At 42.3% G+C, this 20,698-nt stretch overlaps 1 protein-coding gene across 4 annotated transcripts in view; it reads right to left on the minus strand.

The window, feature by feature from the left end:
- CYRIB (CYFIP related Rac1 interactor B) overlaps window positions 1-20,698 on the minus strand; it is a 165,709-nt gene that overhangs the window by 44,846 nt on the left and 100,165 nt on the right. For all 4 annotated transcript variants that reach the window (XM_070748306.1, XM_070748305.1, XM_070748304.1 and 1 more), the window contains exon 3: window positions 12,730-12,761. The gene's annotated coding sequence lies outside the window, so the exon portion shown is untranslated. The remainder of the gene's footprint in view (window positions 1-12,729; window positions 12,762-20,698) is intronic.

Consider the following 20,698-nt stretch of genomic DNA (forward strand, 5'->3'; position numbering starts at 1 on the left):
GCAGCAACCTAGGCCTGCCACAGCCCCAAACTGGCTCTATCAGCGGCGCCTTATATGCCCCAATCTTGTTTTTTGCTTCTGCGCATACGCAGAAGCTGTTTTCTGCTTCTGCATATGCACAGAAGCTGGGTTTTTAGCACTGTGCATTTGCGCGCCCCACATCAAGGAGCGAATAGGGAGCAAAGAAAACCAGAAACCACCCCTTTTTGAGGGGATGGGGTGGGTGCGTATGGATTATAATACGAACATCCGGAAAAATAATGCTAGGGCTTATTTTCCGGGGTCTTATCTTTAGGGAAACACAGTACAGTGGTATCTCTACCTAAGAATGCCTCTACTTTTCTAGATAAGAACCGGGTGTTCAAGATTTTTTTGCCTCTTCTCAAGAACCATTTTCTACTTAAGAACCCGAGCCCGGAAAAATTTCCCAGGAAATTTGAGAGCGGCACGAAGGCCCAGCCAGTTTCCTGCCATTCCCCCTGGGTTTCTCTCTCTGGCGTAGTGTATAGGAGGCAGCCTCACACCGGGTGTGTGCTCCTCCTCACCACCTCAGAGTCCCTCTTTTTTTTTTAAGCCTTAAAGTTTAGGATTTTTAAAAATTCCCCTCACCTCACCTTCTTCCTTCAGCAGCGACTGTCCTTCTCCTCTTCTTCCTCCTCCTCCTCCTCCCCCTGAAATTCTGAGCTTGTATTTCTTTCCTAATGTGTCTGCACGCATTATTTGCTTTTACATTGATTCCTATGGGAAAAATGACTTCTACAGTACTTACAAACTTTTCTACTTAAGAATCTAGTCATGGAACGGATTAAGTTCTTAAGTAGAGGTACCACTGTATATACTTTCTCTCGGCCTTGGTTTCAAAGTCATGAAAAATCAACAAACTAAGTCCAGAAACAGCAAGGCATGGTCTTGAAGAAACAACGATCAGATAATCTTCCACAACGGCCAAGCCAGCACGCTGCTATTTATATCAGCAGCTCTAATTGCTGGAGCCCTACCCAAACACAGGTGGCCTCTCTTATCTCCTGTAATATTTGTTCAATTGGTCTCTTCTATGCATAATTCTGCGCATGCGTGGGTCTAACACTTCCTCATCCGAATCGACCGAAGATAATGGAGATTGGCTTCCTGGGCTGTGTGCCAAGGCCCCCTCTTCCAAGTCACCTCCACCTTCTTCTTCGTCCGAGGAAATTGCACTACCTGACTCTGTCGGTAATAAAACAGGCCTATGACATGTTGATGTTCCCCCTGCATCCACCTCCACATTCCTTGGGGCAGGAGCTGGGCCAGAGCCAACCACAACAATAATTTTCCTCTTAAGAATGAGAAGGTATTCATCTATTTTAATGCTTTCCGTTTTATCTATTTTTAGGCACTAGTTCTCATTATCAGATGCTGTCTGATGGGAGATACGTACAGACCCAAATGTCAATGACCGTGTGATTCATCCCATTGGTTGGTCCAGATTTACCCACCAATTTCTATCAGCCAAACTCTGCTTCCGGCCCCTATAATAACAGACTTGCAGGAATCGGTGGGAAATACTATTTCCAACTTGACCTACTTTCGGGAAATTAGACACACGCAACGCTGCATTTGATTACAATGACTCGGCCTGCTACAGCCTTATGGGATTGTTTGATGCAAGGGGCCATGTCAAAATCAGACAGGCAGAAAGCTGGGGCACATTTTTCAAACGAGACTTGCACGCATGGCCTTCCTGCCGGATGCATCTGACACATTTTAGCTTGGGCTTAATTCAGAGGGAAGACGCAATGGAATTACAAGATGTAATACCAATTCCGAAGCATCAGGGAGAACTCCCTTAGGGGTAAGAGTACATTAATAACTACTTTGTCCTCGACGCGAGTGATAACAACCCCCTCGCCCCGTTCAATTTCAATACTTTTGGAAGAAACCCCCCCCAAGATAAAGAAATCTTCTTCAAAGGCTCAAAATAATGAACTGCAATCCTGGGCCTAGAAATTTTAGAACTAAGACGCCTTAAACAAGATCTAAGTATTGCCCACAAGATCATATGCTGCAACGTCCTGCCTGTCAGCGACTACTTCAGCTTCAACCACAACAACACAAGAGCACACAACAGATTTAAACTTAATATTAACCGCTCCAAACTTGACTGTAAAAAATATGACTTCAGTAACCGAGTTGTCAAAGCATGGAACTCATTACCGGACTCCATAGTGTCATCCCCAAACCCCCAACACTTTACCCTTAGATTATCTACGGTTGACCTATCCAGATTCCTAAGAGGTCAGTAAGGGGCGAGTACAAGTGCACTAGAGTGCCTTCCGTCCCCTGTCCTATTGCTCTCCTATATCTCCTATACCTTTCTTCTATTCCTATATCTCTTCTTCTATTCTTTCATTGATATGTTCTATTACTATATCTTCTTTTCTATTCTTTCTTAGATATATTTTACTATGAGTATCTCCTCTATAACCTTCATCATGTATTTTACTATGTGTATATAGATATATACCCACTAAAACCCTCATTGTGTATTGGACAAAATAAATAAATAAATAAAATTAAATTAAATAAATGCTACTTTTTCATTTGAAGAGCCAATATTTGAAGGTAGCATGGCAGCTTTTCTCTCTGTGTGTGTGTGTATAGGCAGAAAATCTCAAGCCTCCAGGGACTGCATGAAAATTAAAAAAACAAACCACTGCAGGAATAGTAAACAATATTATTTCAAGACTGATGTATCCCAACTGTTAAAAATTTTAAGATATTTCAAGCAGATCAATAAGACATTTAAGACATTTTTATGGGAAGGATAATCCTCTAGATTTTCTTTATCTAAATTAAATCTAACGTGAAGGTTCTGATTTCCAGCTCTAACAAAGGAACATATTTTGAATTCAATTTCTTAAAAGAATGCAAGGGGTTGGAGAAACATTGTGGGCACAATTATGTCCTATTATGTCATGGCAGATACTTGGGTCTATTCTTAACCCCAGTTCTAGAAGACGCTAGGATAATTGCATTTTGAAAACTGCAAAGATATATATTTATTGTTTAGAGGTCATAGGTGGACTGGGGCACTGATACTTCAGACAAGCTTAATGTTAGTCAAGTGTGCAGATCATTTGATTCACTGCAAAAAATATGTATCTGGATTGCAAGCTGAGAAATGGAATTACTTTGGTCCAATTTTCTTCCTTTCTCTTTTTGTATATTGGGATGGATGGATGGAAAGGTAGATAGATAAAGAGATAGATAGATAGATAGATAGATAGATAGATAGATAGATAGATAGATAGATAGATAGATATCTCTTAAACACAAAACCCCAAGCCCTGAGGAGCTCCACAGCAAATTATACAGTGCAAGAAAAATGGAAAAGAAATTCAATCCAGATATTGAAATGGTGGGGAGTGAGGAAATGGGATTCAGCAACATTTTCTCTTTAGCAACGTCAGTATTTTTATCTTTACCTGCCATGGACAGGACCTGCACAAGAACCTATTTTAATGGTGAAAGATCAGCAATCAGCATACAAATCTAATTAATAATAATAATAATAATAATAATAATAATAATAATAATAATAATAATAATAATATTAAATGAAATTTCAGCAAAGTGATGAAAGGATAAATATCCACTCCTAGAAAACACATACACATACTAGAAACATAAAAGATTGACAGCAGAAAAAGACCTCATGGTCCATCTAGTCTGCCCTTATGCTATTTCCTGTATTTTATCTTAGGGTGGACATATGTTTATCCCAGGCATGTTTAAATTCAGTTACTGTGGATTTACCAACCACGTCTGCTGGAAGTTTGTTCCAAGCATCTACTACTTTTTCAGTAAAATAATATTTTCTCATGTTGCTTCTGATCTTTCCCCCAACTAACTTCAGATTGTGTCCCCTTGTTCTTGTGTTCACTTTCCTATTAAAAACACTTCCCTCCAGAACATTATTTAAGCCTTTAACATATTTAAATGTTTTGATCATGTCCCCCCTTTTCCTTCTGTCCTCCAGACTATACAGATTGAGTTCATTAAGTGTATCCTGATACGTTTTATGCTTAAGACCTTCCACCATTCTTGTAGCCTGTCTTTGGACCCGTTCAATTTTATCAATATCTTTTTGTAGGTGAGGTCTCCAGAACTGAACACAGTATTCCAAATAAGGTCTCACCAGCACTCTATATAGCGGCATCACAATCTCCCTCTTCCTGCTTGTTATACCTCTAGCTATGCAGCCAAGCATCCTACTTGCTTTTCCTACTGCCCGACCACACTGCTCACCCATTTTGAGACTGTCAGAAATCACTATCCCTAAATCCTTCTCTTCTGACGTTTTTGCTAACACAGAACTGCCAATACAATACTCAGATTGAGATAGATAGATCTATCTATCTATCTATCTATCTATCTATCTATCTATCTATCTATCTATCTATCTATCCAACTTCGATTTTCCAATCAGCCATCTGAGAAAAGCAGACACAACTACTGCACTTCCATCAGCCTAGTAGGACTAGCTGCCATCGGAGCTACAGTGTCTGGCAATGATCATCAAGATTATCTAACAGGAGAAAAAGAACTACCAGTTGCATCAGGTTTCTTAGAAAGTAAAATCCAAGCTGTATAATGTATTGAGTCTACGGAGAGGGGCGGCATACAAATTTAATAAATAATTGAGCAGAAAGAAGGACCAGGGGGGGACATGATAGCAGTGTTCCAATATCTCAGGGGTTGCCGCAAAGAAGAGGGGGTCAACCTATTCTCCAAAGCAACTGAAGGTAGAACAAGAAGCAATGGGTGGAAACTAAACATGGAGAGGAGCAACTTAGAACTAAGGAGAAATTTCCTGACACTCAGAACAGTTAATCAGTGGAACAGCTTGCCTCCAGAAGTTGTGAATGCACCAACACTGGAAGTTTTTAAGAAGATGTTGGATAACCATCTGTCTGAAGTAGTGCAGGGTCTCCTGCCCAAGCAGGGAGTTGGACTAGAGGACCTCCAAGGTCCTTTCCAACTCTGTTGTTGTTGTTGTTGTTGTTGTTGTTGTTGTTGTTATGAAGAATATTTGTAGCTCAGGGTTGACATGAGGGGGTCCTTGTTGCTCTCCTTGTTTTTTTCCAGACATTTCATTACCCAAACTAGGTAACATCATCAAAGTTAGTAAAGACGGCTGTTAGTTTTCAGTTTATATTCTAGTGCAGTGATGGCGAACCTATGGCATGGGGGGCCACAGGTGGCACGCGGAGCCATATCTGCTGGCACACGAGCCGTTGCCCTAGCTGAGCTCCAACGTGCATGTGTGTGCTGACCAGCTGACTTTTTTTGCTCACACAGAGGCTCTGGGAGGGCATTTTTACCCTCTCCCTGCTCCATGGAAGCCTTTTGGAGCTTGGGGAGGGCGAAACACGAGCCTACTGGGCCCACCAGAAGTTAGGAAACAGGACGATTCAAAGGGAAAAAAAACCCCCAGAAAGTCCAGTTGCCTCTTAAAAAAATATATATAATGGGACAACCATGACCTGGATGACTGAAAGTCTCTACAGACCTTTTGCTATATAATTTGGGATGAACGTCCTTTGAATGGTGTGGGAGTAGGAATGGATTTCTAGAGTACAGGAACCAGAAGCATCACTCAGTTGGGTCCGAGGACACACAGATAAACCTCCAAGTGCTTCAACGGCCTTCTAAAAAGGGTGTAGATGACTGTCTGCAAGGACTATAAATCCTTCCCTTCCCCATCATCTAGGCAGAGCTGAAGAAGCTTCTTAGATGAGAAGTGAAACGTCTTCAAAAGAAAAGTCCAGTTGCCTCTTGAAAAAAGCACCTTTGTCCCAACCATAACCTAGATCAGCGTTTCCCAACCAGTGTGCCGCGGCACACTAGTGTGCCGCAAGACATGGTCAGGTGTGCCGCGAAGCTCCTAGGGAAGCTCCAGCTGGGTGGGGCGCTGCCGGTGCCTCCAACCTGGAGCTCCCACTCGCAGAGAAAGAGAGAGAGAGACATAGCAAGAGAGGCAGAGAGAGAGAGAGAAAGGGAGACAGCAAGAGAGACAGAGAGAGAGAGAGAAAGAGAGACATAGCAAGAGAGGCAGAGAGAGAGAGAAAGAAAGAGAGACAGAGAGACAGAGAAAGAGAGAGAGAGAGAGAACGAGATAGCAAGAGAGAGAGAGAGAGACAGAGAAAGAGAGACAGAGAGAGAAAGAAAGAGATAGCAAGAGAGAGAGAGAAAGAGAGAGAGAGAGAGAAAGAGAGAGAATGAAAGAGAGATAGCAAGAGAGGCAGAGAGAGCAAGGGAGAGAGAAAGACATAGAGGGAGAGAAGAAGGGAGAGAGAAAGAGAGCAAAAAAGAGAGGAAGAAAGAAAGAAAGAGGGATGGAGAGAAAGAAGGGAAGGAAGGGAGAGAAAGATGGAGGGAGAAATAGAGTGAAATGGAGGAAGAGATTTTTTTTTTGTCCAAACTTTTCTTTAGCCGCCCCCACCCCCCACCCCGTTCAGTCTTCCCCAGGATTTTGAAAATATGAATAATGTGCTGCGGCTCAAAAAAGGTTGGGAAACACTGACCTAGATGACTGAGAATCTCTACAGACTTCAAAACTACATCGAAAATCGTGATTGTTTGACTATGGCAGTGTTTCCCAACCTTGGCAACTTGAAGATATTTGGACTTCAACTCCCAGAATTCCCCAGCCAGCATTCGCTGGCTGCAGAATTCTGGGAGTTGAAGTTCAAATATTTTCAAGTTGCCAAGGTTGGGAAACACTGAACTATGGGATGCTGAAAAACAGACATAAATTAACCCAGTTGTCAAGCACCCAAAATGCAACCACGTGTCCATAAGAGGTGGACCTTGGATCTCTGGAACTGGGTCATGACCACCTTTTTGGAGATCTTCCACCATCACTAGGCATTAAGTGAGGACTACCTATAATTGTTTCCCAATTGGCAGAGACCATGTACTGTATATACATTTCCATAGACTTACCGGATCAACGCTCTCAATTCTTTGCTAAAGGAAAGTACAATTACCAATATTGTAATATTACCAATATTGTAATTATTGTACCAATAATTTCATACACTAATCTATGTAGAACCCTAATTCCTATCCTCCCCCCCCCAATAATTCCAAAGAATTTAAAAATGAAAAAAACTACAGACACAATTGTCCCTTCCTAAAATCAAAGTAAATAAAGCTACTGCAAGAAACACTGTTTAGGTCATAAGTTCCAGGCATATTCATAGCTGCAAGGAATGAGAGTAGCTGAACAAACATTAGGTGTCGGATGCAACATAAAACAAATGTTTTGAGTCATTTGTGTATCTTGTGCTACACATCCTTTCTTATTCTCTTTTCCACTGCTGACATCTAGTGGCAAATCTTAAGTATGCGGCTTTAGATTGGCGCAAGAAACTAATGACTACAGAATGTGTTCATAGAAACATAGAAGTCTGACGGCAGAAAAAGACCTCATGGTCCATCTAGTCTGCCCTTACACTATTTTCTGTATTTTATCTTAGGATGGATATATGTTTATCCCAGGCATGTTTAAATTCAGTTACTGTGGATTTATCTACCACGTCTGCTGGAAGTTTGTTCCAAGGATCTATTACTCTTTCAGTAAAATAATATTTTCTCATGCTGCTTTTGATCTTTCCCCCAACTAACCTCAGATTGTGTCCCCTTGTTCTTGTGTTCACTTTCCTATTAAAAACACTTCCCTCCTGAACCTTATTTAACCCTTTGACATATTTAAATGTTTCGATCCTGTCCCCCCTTTCCCTTCTGTCCTCCAGACCAGTGTTTTTCAACCAGTGTGCCGTGGCACACTAGTGTGCCGCAAGACATGGTCAGGTGTGCCGCGAAGCTCAGAGATAAAGAAAACAAAAGAGAGAGAAAGAAAGAAAGAAAGAGAGAAAGAAAGCAAGAGAGAGAGAAAGAGAATAAGAGAGAAAGAAAGCAAGAGAGAGAAAGAGCGAGAGAGAGAGAAAGAGAACAAGAGAGAAAGAAAGCAAGAGAGAGAGAAAGAGAACAAGAGAGAAAGAAAGAAAAAGAGAAAGAGAACAAGAGAGAAAGAAAGCAAGAGAGTGAGAAAGAGAACAAGAGAAAGAAAGAGAGAGAGAGAGAGAAAGAGAGGGAGGGAAGGAGAGAGAGAGAGAGACATAGAGGGAGGGAGAGAGAAAGAGAGCAAAAAAGAGAGGAAGGAAGAGAAAGAAAGAGGGATGGAGAGAGAGAGAAAGAAAGAGGAAGGACAGGAGAGAAAGACGGGAGAAAGAAATAGCGCGAAGGGGAGGAAGAGAGAGAGAATTTTTTTGTACAAACTTTTTTTAACCCCCCCCCCCCCCCACTCAATGTGCCCCAGGGTTTCGTAAATGTAAAAAATGTGCCGCGGCTCAAAAAAGGTTGAAAATCACTGCTCCAGACGATACAGATTGAGTTCATTGAGTCTTTCCTGATATGTTTTATGCTTAAGACCTTCCACCATTCTTGTAGCCCGTCTTTGGACCCGTTCAATTTTGTCAATATCTTTTTGTAGGTGAGGTCTCCAGAACTTCATTAATAAAGCTGTTTGAAAAGGTATTAAAAGCAATCAAAGTGTCAGTTCTCTTCAGTGTGAATAAAGCATTACTGTTTTTTTTTTTAAAAAAAATATTTATGGCAATGAAAGCAATTCAAGTAAACACAAAGCAGGAACCTTATAAATAATAGGCAAGTGTTTTAATTGGAGAGATTTAAAAATATCCCAAAATCAGAGTTCATTTTTTGTGACTTCCAATGTTCTGTAATAGAATGGAAAACTGAAATTGTGCTATAGCTACACCTATGGCATTCTTTACATTATTCTGACATCAGTGACATTTGCATTTTGACTTGGTATACAGTGATCCCTCGATTTGCGCGTTCTCGATTAGCGCGAAACGCTGCAACGCGGTTTTTCAAAAAATATTAATTAAAAAAATAAAATATTAAAAAATAAAAAATAAGTCCACGCTAGTTCTCTCTCTCTTTCTCTCCCTGTTGCCGGCGTGGTATATGAGAGAGAAAGAGAGAGGCAGAGGTCGGGCGCATTACCGGGAGGTGGAGGCGGCGTGGGGACGCTGGGTGCCGGGGACTCCGAGGAGGGGGTGGACGTCTGTTCCCTGAATGGAGACCGCCGGCCACTCAATCGGGCCGGCAGGGAACAGAATGGAGCCTTCCGCGGCGGGGCTGGTGAGGGGGGGGAGCCGAGGGGGGAGCCGAGCCCAGCCCCGTGGCATTCGCTTTCCTCCCGCCGGCAGCCGACTGATCGTGGGCTCCTTCGCAACCTCGGAGAGCTTCCTGGTTTTCGTGAGCTTTCATGCCCTGGAAGCTCTCCGAGGTTGCGAAGGAGCCCACGATCAGTCTCGGCTGCGGGTGGGAGGAAGGCGAATCCCCCGTGGGCTCTGTTACATCTTCCGCTGCCAGCCAGGCCATGCTGGCGGCAGCGGAACAATCGCTGGCTGTCAACTTTTCTTTTTAAAACTGGGCAGGAGCTGACTTGCCTCCCCAGTGCTAAAAAGAAAAGTTGACAGCCAGCGCTGCGGCTGACGGAATGCTGAGCCTCCCGTTCTCCCCCACCTCGCCCCTTCCGGTTTCGGCGTTCGGCAACGGAGTCCGGCGCTGGGGCCATGCGGGGGCCGCTCATCCAGGGGGGCGTGGACTGGCAAGCGGCAAGCGGCAAGTGATCTGGCGGGAAGACCAAGGGAAGGTTCCTTCAGCCGCCCAACACCTGATCCGCTCCGCAGCGCGGCAGCAGCGAGGAGCCGAAGATGGGGTTTCCCCTTTGCCTTTACCCCATCTTCGGCTCCTCGCTGCTTCCGCGCTGCGGAGCGGATCAGCTGTTGGGCGGCTGAAGGAATCTTCCCTTGGTCTTCCCCGCCGCCCACACGCAAACTCCACCATCTGCGCATGTGCGGCCATGAAAAAAATGGCGCACATGCACAGATGGTGGTTTTTACTTCCGCATCCAATATAACGCGGAAATCGGTTAGCGCGGGAGGTCTTGGAACGTAACCCCCGCGCTAACCAAGAGATCACTGTACTAATAACAAAAGTTTTAAGTGCCAAAGCCCACTGCAACAATATAGCCAAGAAGGCTTCAAGAGTTGTAAACCTAATCCTACGTAGCTTCTGCTCTGGCAATCTCACACTACTTACTAGAGCTTACAAAACTTTTGCCAGACCCATCCTCGAATACAGCTCATCTGTTTGGAACCCATATCGCATCTCAGACATTAACACCCTTGAAAATGTCCAAAGATACTTCACCAGAAGAGCCCTTCACTCCTCCACTCGAAGTAGAATACCCTTCGAGACTAGACTTTCAATCCTGGGCCTAGAAAGTTTAGAACTAAGATGCCTTAAACAAGATCTAAGTATTGCCCACAAGATCATATGCTGCAATGTCCTGCCTGTCGGCGACTACTTCAGCTTCAACCACAACAACACAAGAGCACACAACAGATTTAAACTTAATATTAACCGCTCCAAACTTGACTGTAAAAAATATGACTTCAATAACCGAGTTGTCGAAGCGCAAGAGCGCACAACAGATTTAAACTTAATATTAACCGCTCCAAACTTGACTGTAAAAAATATGACTTCAGTAACCGAGTTGTCGAAGAGTGGAACTCATTACCGGACTCCATAGTGTCATCCCCAAACCCCCAACACTTTACCCTTAGATTATCTACGGTTGACCTATCCAGATTCCTAAGAGGTCAGAGAAAGGGGCGAGTACAAGTGCACTAGAGTGCCTTCCGTCCCCTGTCCTATTGCTCTCCTATATCTCCTATACCTTTCCTCTATTCCTATATCTTTTCTTCTATTCTTCCATTGATATATTCTATTCCTATATCTTCTTTTCTATTATTTCTTAGATATATTTTACTATGAGTATCTCCTCTATAACCTTCATCATGTATTTTACTCTGTGTATATTGGTATATACCCACTAAAACCCTCATTGTGTATTGGACAAATAAATAAATAAATAAAAATAAAATAATTCAATGCTTGAGAGGGCAAAAACAGCTTCCCCCATTCCCCAGAGGCCCTCTGGAGGCCGGAAACGGCCTGTTTCCCAACTTCTGATGGGCCCAGTAGGCTCGTGTTTCGCCCTCCCCAGGTTCCAAAGGCTTCCCTGGAGCCGGGAGAGGGTTAGAAACGCCCTCCCCATCCCCCCAGAGGCTCTCTGGAAGTCAAAAACGCCCTCCCAGAGCCTCTGTGTCACCCAAAAATCAGCTGGCTGGCACACACATGCATGTTGGAACTGCGCTAGGGCAACAGCTCACGTGCCTGCCAATATAGCTCCGTGTGCCACCTTTGGCACCCGTGCCATAGGTTCCCCATCACTTGGCTAGAGGACCTCCAAGGACCCTTCCAGATCTATCCTATTCTATATAGGATTCATTTTTACTAGCATGTCAATTGTATGATAAAACACAAACTAAGTCACATTGCATTTAGGTAAATAGGATTTACAGCAATTCCTAATATTTGTGAGAAAGCATACCCTGTTTCCCCGAAAATCAGTCACCCCCAAAAGTAAGACATAGGAGAGATTTCATAGAATTGCCTAATATAAGGCGTCCCCCGAAAGTAAGACGTAGGAGACGTTTCATTTTGCAACATTCCCGAACAGAACATATATAACATATATTTGAAGAAAGTATAATTGTTGTACAGTGTTCCCTCGATTTTCGCGGGGGATGCGTTCCGAGACCGCCCGCGAAAGTCGAATTTCCGCGAAGTAGAGATACGGAAGTAAATACACTATTTTGGGCTATGAACAGTATCACAAGCCTTCCCTTAACACTTTAAACCCCTAAATTTACAATTTCCCATTCCCTTAGATTATTACTCACCATGTTTATTTATTAAAGTTTATTAAAAAAAATATTTATTAAAGGCGGACAAAAGTTTGGCGATGAAAAACCGTGGTATAGGGGGGAAAAACGCGAAGTATTTTTTAATTAATATTTTTGAAAACCCGTGGTATAGACTATTCGCGAAGTTCGAACCCGCGAACATCGAGGGAACACTGTACATGGAAATAATGGTACGGTAGTCGTAAGAAATTCTTGATAGGATTCACCGTTTGTCTGGTTAATGCTGGTTTGTGATGGCAACTACTGTACAAGATATAATAAATGTTAATTTTTTGGTTCAGCAATAAATGTGAATTCTTCTTCATTGAAAAAAATAATACATCCCCTGAAAATAAGACACAGCACATCTTTGGGAGGAAAAATTAATATAAGACGCTGCCTTATTTTGGGGGAAACAGGGTATGTTTATATCTTATGGTCAGCATCTTTTGCTTTTTAAAAAATTCATTACAATAAATAACTAAATACTTAAGAGTCAGGGAGAGTTCATTATTCTGTATAGTAAGAGCTGCAGGGAAAGTCATGTAAAAGAAAATGGAATTAAAAATGGAAGACGTGTTTATTTATTCATTTATCGATTAAGAAAAGGTATACGTTCTTAGGCATTAAGGCTGCATTATGTCTCACTGAAGAAAAAAGAACAATATTGCATAAAACAACTGTTATTTAAAAAAATCAGCGTCCAGGTACCATCCCCAAACCAAATTCAGATAACAATCTTCACAGCAGAAAAACGAAACAAAGAATAACGGGTGCTTCACAGCAAGGGTGGCGGGAGAAACAAGCATTTACCGTGTAACAAAACAACAATTCTCACCTTTAGCCAGTGCTGCTGTTTTTGTTCCCAATCTAAAAATATAAAAAGAGGAAATGAAACCACGTTTAGTCAGTTTTCAACTAATACTTCATCTGTCCCCAACCCCAAACAGAACATATTTTTACTCACAACCAAGTCCCCTTTGCAAATAAGCTAAGGTCTAATATCTCCGGGACCACCTTCTGCCGCACGAATCCCAGCGACCGGTTAGGTCCCACAGAGTTGGCCTTCTCCGGGTCCCGTCGACTAAACAATGTCATTTGGTGGGACCCAGGAGAAGAGCCTTCTCTGTGGCGGCCCCGACCCTCTGGAACCAGCTCCCCCCAGATATCAGAGTTGCCCCACCCTCCTTGCCTTTCGCAAGCTCCTTAAAACCCACCTCTGTCGTCAGGCATGGGGGAATTGAAAAATTTTTCTCCCTCCCCCTAGGCTTATAGAATTTATACATGGTATGTTTGTTGGTATGATTGGTCTCTTAAATTGGGGTTTTTAGATTACTTTTTAATATTAAATTTGTTACATTGTTTTTTATTGTTGTTAGCCGCCCCGAGTCTTCGGAGAGGGGCGGCATACAAATCTAAATAAACTAAACTAAACTAAACTAACAGAAGCTTCTATATATAAAATATTAGCACATTTTCTACACACCTAATCAATGTTCTAAATATAATGGCAGATACAAGTTAAAATATTAAAAGTGGGAGTAGATTTTTGCAGATTTTTTCTTCCTCAAAAGAATACTAATCTGGGTGACTATTATAGTGCTTATCAGCCAGCATAATTCTTATTTGGAATGCGTTTGGGTGAAAATCTAATCATGCAATTACAGAGCGTAAGCAGAAGATCTTAATGCTGATACCATCAACACTTTGGTCACATATCAGGATGTGAAACCAGCATGTGAAGTAAGGATGCAAATAAAGGCTAAGTCACTTCCCCTCTTTCTCCAACTTCACTGTCTCCAATACGACAGAGACTTTGCTGGTATGATGTAGGGTAGATATTATTTTTCACATAGTTCATGTTTAGCAGGCATCATGGGGACTTTCGATGGGAGGAAGGTGATAAAGTATGATTGAGAGCCGCAAATCTGCTCGTAACCTATCAAAATAACTATAGGGTGCGTTCCAAAAGTAATGCAATTTTTTAAAAATAATTTATTGAACAGATAGAAACATAGAAACATAGAAGACTGACGGCAGAAAAAGACCTCGTGACCCAGGCAACAATAGTGCTTGGGTGGAAAGATGACAATAAATGGACGATAAAAAATTGGTGCAGATACATGGCGGACCACATTCACTATGAATTTAGGGAAATTAGACTACATAATTATAATGAAGAGAAATTAGCAGCAACAATGAGGCGATGGGAGAAGGTCAACAATTATATATCAACAACATCAGTAAGCGATGCAAATGTAAGAAATAAAATTCAATCACTTTATAAAGAATGAACAATGTAACCCAGAGATGAAGCAAATGAAGGATACAAAATTGAATCTTCCCTGGTGAAGAGAATTTTTATTTTTATTTTTGGTGATGGCACATTTTATGCTTTATGTTTTGTCTTTTGTAAAATTTTAAAAAAATCAATAAAATTATATTTTAAAAAAAAGATCCATCTAGTCTGCCCTTATACTATTTCCTGTATTTTATCTTAGGATTGATATATGTTTATCCCAGGCATGTTTAAATTCAGTTACTGTGGATTTATCTACCACGTCTGCTGGAAGTTTGTTCCAAGGATCTACTACTCTTTCAGATTTGCACAAACACTTAAAATTCTTCAAAGTACTGTCCTTGGGACTCTATACATTTTTCCAGCGACTCTGCCATGACCGGTACGCACCCTGGAAGGCGTCTTCGGGGACCTCTCGCAAGGTCTTTGTCACAGCTGATTGGATTTCTTCTATGGACGAAAAACGGGTTCCTTTCAGGGCTGCCTTAATCCATGGGAACAAAAAGAAGTCTGCTGGAGCGACATCAGGACTATAAGGGGGGGGCAGTGTTTGCACCTGGTGTTTGGCCAGGAATTTGCGGACTCGTAGCGCATTTTGGCAAGGCGCGTTGTCGTGATGGAGTTGCCAGGTAGCGGAGATGTCTTCTCTTGTCCTGATGACCCTTTTTCAGACTCTTTCCAGCACATCCACGTAGTAGGCAGCGTTAAACGTCTGTCCTTGAGGAACAAACTCCTTATGGACCACTCCTTTACTGTCGAAAAAGACAATGAGCATTGTTTTCACTTTTGATGTGCTCATTCTTGCCTTTTTGGGCTTGGGGGACTGGTCGGTGTGCCACTCAGAGCTTTGGCGTTTTGTTTCTGGGTCGTATTCAAAAACCCAGGTTTCATCACCAGTGATGATGTTGTCCAAGTAATCAGGTTCTATTTCTATACGTTGCAAAAGTTCACTTGAAATTTTGTCGTGACATGGTCAGCACGCAGAAGTTTACAATAACTGACATCCTGCCGCTTCCACAGCTTGGAGAGCACTGAGACTGGTTTCACGGCAAAACTTAGCATCCCTCCCACCTACTCCAAGTGCTTCGGTCCCACTCACACCAATGGGAGCAGCACAGGAAATTCAATTGTATTACTTTTGGAATGCACCCTGTATTTATATGGATGTTCTATGCCTGTGATGGTGAACCTATGGCACGCGTGTCACAGGTGGCACGTGGAGCCATATCTGAGGGCAAGCAAGGCATTGCTGTATGTCCACTCTAGGACACATGTACATGCTGACCAGCTGATTTTCGGCCTTCCAGAGTACACAAGGAGGCTGTTTATGCCATCACTGGGCTTAGGAAAGCCTCCTAAAGCCTGGGGAAGGCAAATAATGGCCCAATGAACCTACTGGAAGTTCAGGAACGAACTTCTGGGAGGCCCATTGGGGCAATTTTCATCACCCATAGGCTCCAGAGACTTTCCTGAAGTCTGGGGAGGGCAAAAAATGACCCAATGGGCCTACCAGAAGTCTGCAGCAGTGATGGGCTCCTACGGGTATGGACAGGTACGCAGAACCGGTAGAAAAAAATTGCTTTCCCTCCTTCTTTTCCATTCTGGGCTCTGGGTATGTTTTTCCTATTGCAGTAAATGAGGTTGAATGTGTATATGTCAGAATGTTGAATGCGTATATGTGTTTAATAGAGCTGTGCGTGCATGTGTCTGTACATACAGTTTATATAGTAGATAATCTATATTTTTGTGTGCCTGTGTGTAATATGTATGTACACATATGGCATATATACATAGAATTTTGGATGTTCAGTAATAGTAAATAGATAGAGAAATTGTATCTCTTTGAAGCGAGGAGAGGCCAGGTACCCTAACCCTAACCCTTGATGTGAGTGATGTCAAGTTGGCCACCTTTAAGCCAGTCACATGACCTTTAAGCCATCCCCCGGTCACATGATCATCAAGCCACTCCCACCTGGTCACACGGCTAGCAAGCCACACCCCCAAAATAAGTCATGCCCACAGTGTGGTAGTAAAAAAAAATCTAGCCCTTCACTGGTCTGGAAGCTTCAGAGGTCTGTGTCTATGCATGGGGGGGGGCAGCATGGGAGGGCATTGTATTATAGGGAAGGAAGGAAGGAAGGAAGGAAGGAAGGAAGGAAGGAAGGAAGGAAGGAAGGAAGGAAGGAAGGAAGGAAGGAAGGAAGGAAGGAAGGAAGATGCAAATGGTGAGACAGCCATCTAAAACATTTCACTGCATGATTGTATCAGGGGTGTCAAACTCCAGGCCCCACTCATGGAGCCACCCTGGAAACAGCGAAGGACTGGCCCATTGTGCCTCTGCCAGTGTAAACGGAACCCTGGTGGGCCCACCCTGGTGGGCCCACCTGAGCTCCATTTTTGCTGGCAGAGGGTTGCAGGAGGCCATCACAGCCGAAAACAGGAGCCCATTTTTGCTGGTGGAGTGCTCAGGTGCCCCGAACATGAGTGTCGTCAAGCTGGCCACGCCCACCCCAGAGTCAAACACAATCTTCAATAAAATCGAGTTTGACGCTCCTGTACTATATGAAAACCACAGGAATAGTGTATGTCTGGGATAAAATGAGCCAGGCTGGCGCAGCAGGTAGAGTGCTGCACTGCAGGCCACTGAAGCTGACTGTAGATCTGTAGGTCAGCGGTTCAAATCTCGTCACCGGCTCAAGGTTGACTCAGCCTTCCATCCTTCCAACCTGGGTAAAATGGGGACCTGGATTGTAGGGGCAATATGTTGGCTCTGTTCAAAAGTGCTATTGCTAACATGTTGTAAGCCACCCTGAGTCTAAGGAGAAGGGCGGCATAAAAATTGAATGAATGAATGGAATGGAATGGAATGAATGAATGAATGAATGAATGAATGAATGAATAAATAAATAACTGACGAATTGCAAAAGTAGATTAAATAGACCAACCATTTGTACATGCAGTTGGAACATCACATAGTAACCTCTGAATTTCAGAAGTAAAGAATCATGCAATATAGCCAAGAATCTCACTATGTATCCTGTAAGGCAGTGTTTTTCAACCAGTGTGCCGCGGCACACTAGTGTGCCGTGAGACATGGTCAAGTGTGCCGCGAAGCTCAGAGAGAGAAAGAAAGCAAGAGAGAGAGAGAAAGAGAACAAGAAAGAGAGAGAAAGCAAGAGAGAGAGAGAAAAAGAACAAGAGAAAGAAAGAAAGAGAGAAAGAAAGAGAGGGAGGGAAGGAGAGAGAGAGAGAAAGACATAGGAGGGAGGGAGGGAGAAAGAGCAAAAAAGAGAGGAAGGAAGGAAGAGAAAGAAAGAGGGATGGAGAGAGAAAGAAGGAAGGAAGAGAAAGAAAGATTGATGGAGAGAGAAAGAAGGAAGGCAGAGAAAGAGGGAGGGAGAGAGAAATAGAGCGAAAGGAAGGAAGAGAGAGAATTTTTTTGTCCAAACTTTTTTAGCCCCCACCCTCCCCCCGCTCAATGTGCCCCAGGGTTTCGTAAATGTAAAAAATGTGCCGCGGCTCAAAAAAGGTTGAAAATCACTGCTGTAAGGGAGCTGGGGCTGAGATCTGTTTGTTGGCCCTTCATATCCATTTCATGACCAAAGAAGAATCCGAATCCACTCCATTCCCCCCCCCCACCCCAGTAATTGCACTGTATCAACACTAGAATGAGTGTTGAGGCAGCAATTGAGTCTGCCAAACATTAAGATTTAAACAAGAGGTATAAAAAGCACTTAATGTTTCTTCAATCCAAGAGGAAAAATTCCTATGTAGTAGCTGGTGCATTAACAATCTATAAATGCTTTTAAAGGATTTAAGTATCCATCCTATATCTTTTTTTAAAAAAAAGTATTTCAATTTAATTTCAATTCACTATTTTAAGTTTAGGATCTGTTTTAAATTATAAGGTGCTTGGGACAGATTGATAGATTACCTTTGTTTTAATCCTTTCCATAACTACCAAGAAAGAGATGGATGGGGTAATAAGAGATTACTACCCCCTAAACTATGTTGTCCTACCTTCCATAAGAATCTTTATTTGAAGGTATCTGGATTGAACACATTGTCCAGGAGTTCTCCTTGGCAATCAGGTAGATCATATCTGGCTCTACACTTAATGCAATTTCAGATCTGGCACCAACACTGGGAAGACCAAGGCTATCTTGATGGATAGACTATTCTGAATGATTTGCAAAGGACTTTGATACAAGCGCCTCGGTGGTGCAGTGGTTTAGAGTGCAGTAATGCATCAACACTCATCAACACTCTCGAAAACGTCCAAAGATATTTCACCAGAAGAGCCCTTCACTCCTCCACTCGAAACAGAATACCCTAAAAAAATAGACTATCTATCCTGGGTCTAGAAAGCCTAGAACTGCGGCGCCTAAAACACGATTTAAGTATTGCCCACAAGATCATATGCTGCAACGTCCTTCCGGTCAACGACTACTTCAGCTTCAACCACAACAACACAAGAGCACACAACAGATTCAAACTTAATACTGTATTAACCGTTCCAAACTTGACTGTAAAAAATATGACTTTAACAATCGAGTTGTCGAAGTGTGGAACTCATTACCGGACTCAATAGTGTCAACTCCCAACCCCCAACACTTCTCCCTTAGACTCTCCACGATTGACCTCTCCAGGTTCCTAAGAGGCCAGTAAGTGCACTGATGTGCCTATCATCCCCTGTCCAATTGTCTTTCCTTATCTCATATGTCATATATATTCTCTCCTTATCTATATATATCTATCTATATATCTATATCTATCTATCTATCTATCTATCTATCTATCTATCTATCTATATCATATATATATCATATATATTCTCTCCTTATCTCTTATATCATATATACTCTCTCCCTCCCATCTACTTCTCTTCTTTTTACTTTCTATCGTCATATATATTACTTAATGTCTATTCTCTTCCATATGTATTATGTATTGTATATTGGACGAATAAATAAATAAATAAATAAATAAATAAATAAATAAATAAATAAATAAATAAATAAATAAATGCAAACTACTTCTGCTGATCACCAGCTGCCAGCAGTTTGGCAGATCGAATCTCAGTAGGCTCAAAGTTGACTCAGCCTTCCATCCTTCCAGTTAAAATTTCCACTGCTGCTTGTAACTGGGAACCAAAAGCCACTGGACAGTCCATCTTCTCATGAGGATTGGTGGATGAACCCAATGTTGCTGATCCTTCAAGCTGCCTCAGTGCAAATTATGGCCTCAATTACCTAAATTTGTCAACTGCAAACTCAAGTGCCTGGAGTGGCGCATTTTAGCTTGCTCAGTTTTTAACTTAAAAGACATTTGCAAGGCAACATATGCTCTGCCACAGATAAGTGAACGCACAAGAAACAAAACTGCATACAACATCATATATTTCCCTACTCTATACAGCTGTCAGCCCAATTAGACGCCCTTGCTGAATTCAAAGACGACCAACCTACAAACGTCCCTGCATTTTTATTTTATCAGAATTGCTCCATGGAAATACTAAATCACATTCTGCTAGATCTGTTGCTCTACCCTGATAACAGAATCCCTTCACTGCCTCAGTGAAAATTATAAATGGTAACAATGCTCCTACAGACAAGGAGAAAATGTATTGTGGAAATCCCTGCTTTTTGGAGCTTTCTGCAACATGGAAAATAAGTCACAAAGTGTACTAGCCCATAAAGGTATTATTTAGAGTGCTGTACTGCAGGCCACTGAAGCTGACTGTAGATCTGTAGGTCAGTGGTTCAAGTCTCATCACCGGCTCAAGGTTGACTCAGCCTTCCATCCTTCCGTTGTGGGTAAAATGAGGACCCGGATTGAGGGGGCAATAGGCTGGCTCTGTTAAAAAGTGCTATTGCTAACTTGTTGTAAGCCCCCCTTAGTCTAAGGAGAAGGGCGGCATAAAAATCGAATAAATAAATAAATAAATTATTGTATTTTTTCGGACTACAAACCCTTTTTCCTCCCTAAAAGAGGCTGAAAATTTGGGTGTGTCTTATACTCCAAATGTGGGTTTTATTAAGTTATTTTTCCCAGCCCTAATGAGGTGGTAATAATTTTCCCTGCTTCCTACTCCCTAGGGGCGGCATACAAATCTAAATAAACATAAACATAAACATACTCCCTCCGAAGAAGGTTTTTTCCAGTCTTTGCAGGCTTGTTTTCATTCCTACTCCCTCTAAAAAAGTATTTTTCAGCCCTAGTGAGGTGCTAACGATCTTCCCAGCTCGCAGCATTTTTTTTATTCCTATTTCATCTGAAGCAGTTTTTCCTGCCCTAAGTCATTGCAGGCTTGCTTTCATTCCTACTCTCATCAACGAAGATTTTTTTCCAGGCCTTAGCAAGGGATAAAATATATGCCAAAAACTACAGTAATTCAGTCTTCGAGTTAGCGTGTGGTAGGTGAAAAGTCCAAGATGTGAAAATCCTAGGTGAGGTGGTGGAGAATCAGAAAAACCTCATTCTCTAAATCCGACCTGGGCAAGTGGCG

Source organism: Erythrolamprus reginae, chromosome 3 (assembly GCF_031021105.1).
Source record: "Erythrolamprus reginae isolate rEryReg1 chromosome 3, rEryReg1.hap1, whole genome shotgun sequence".
NCBI classification, from domain to species: Eukaryota; Metazoa; Chordata; class Lepidosauria; order Squamata; family Dipsadidae; genus Erythrolamprus; species Erythrolamprus reginae.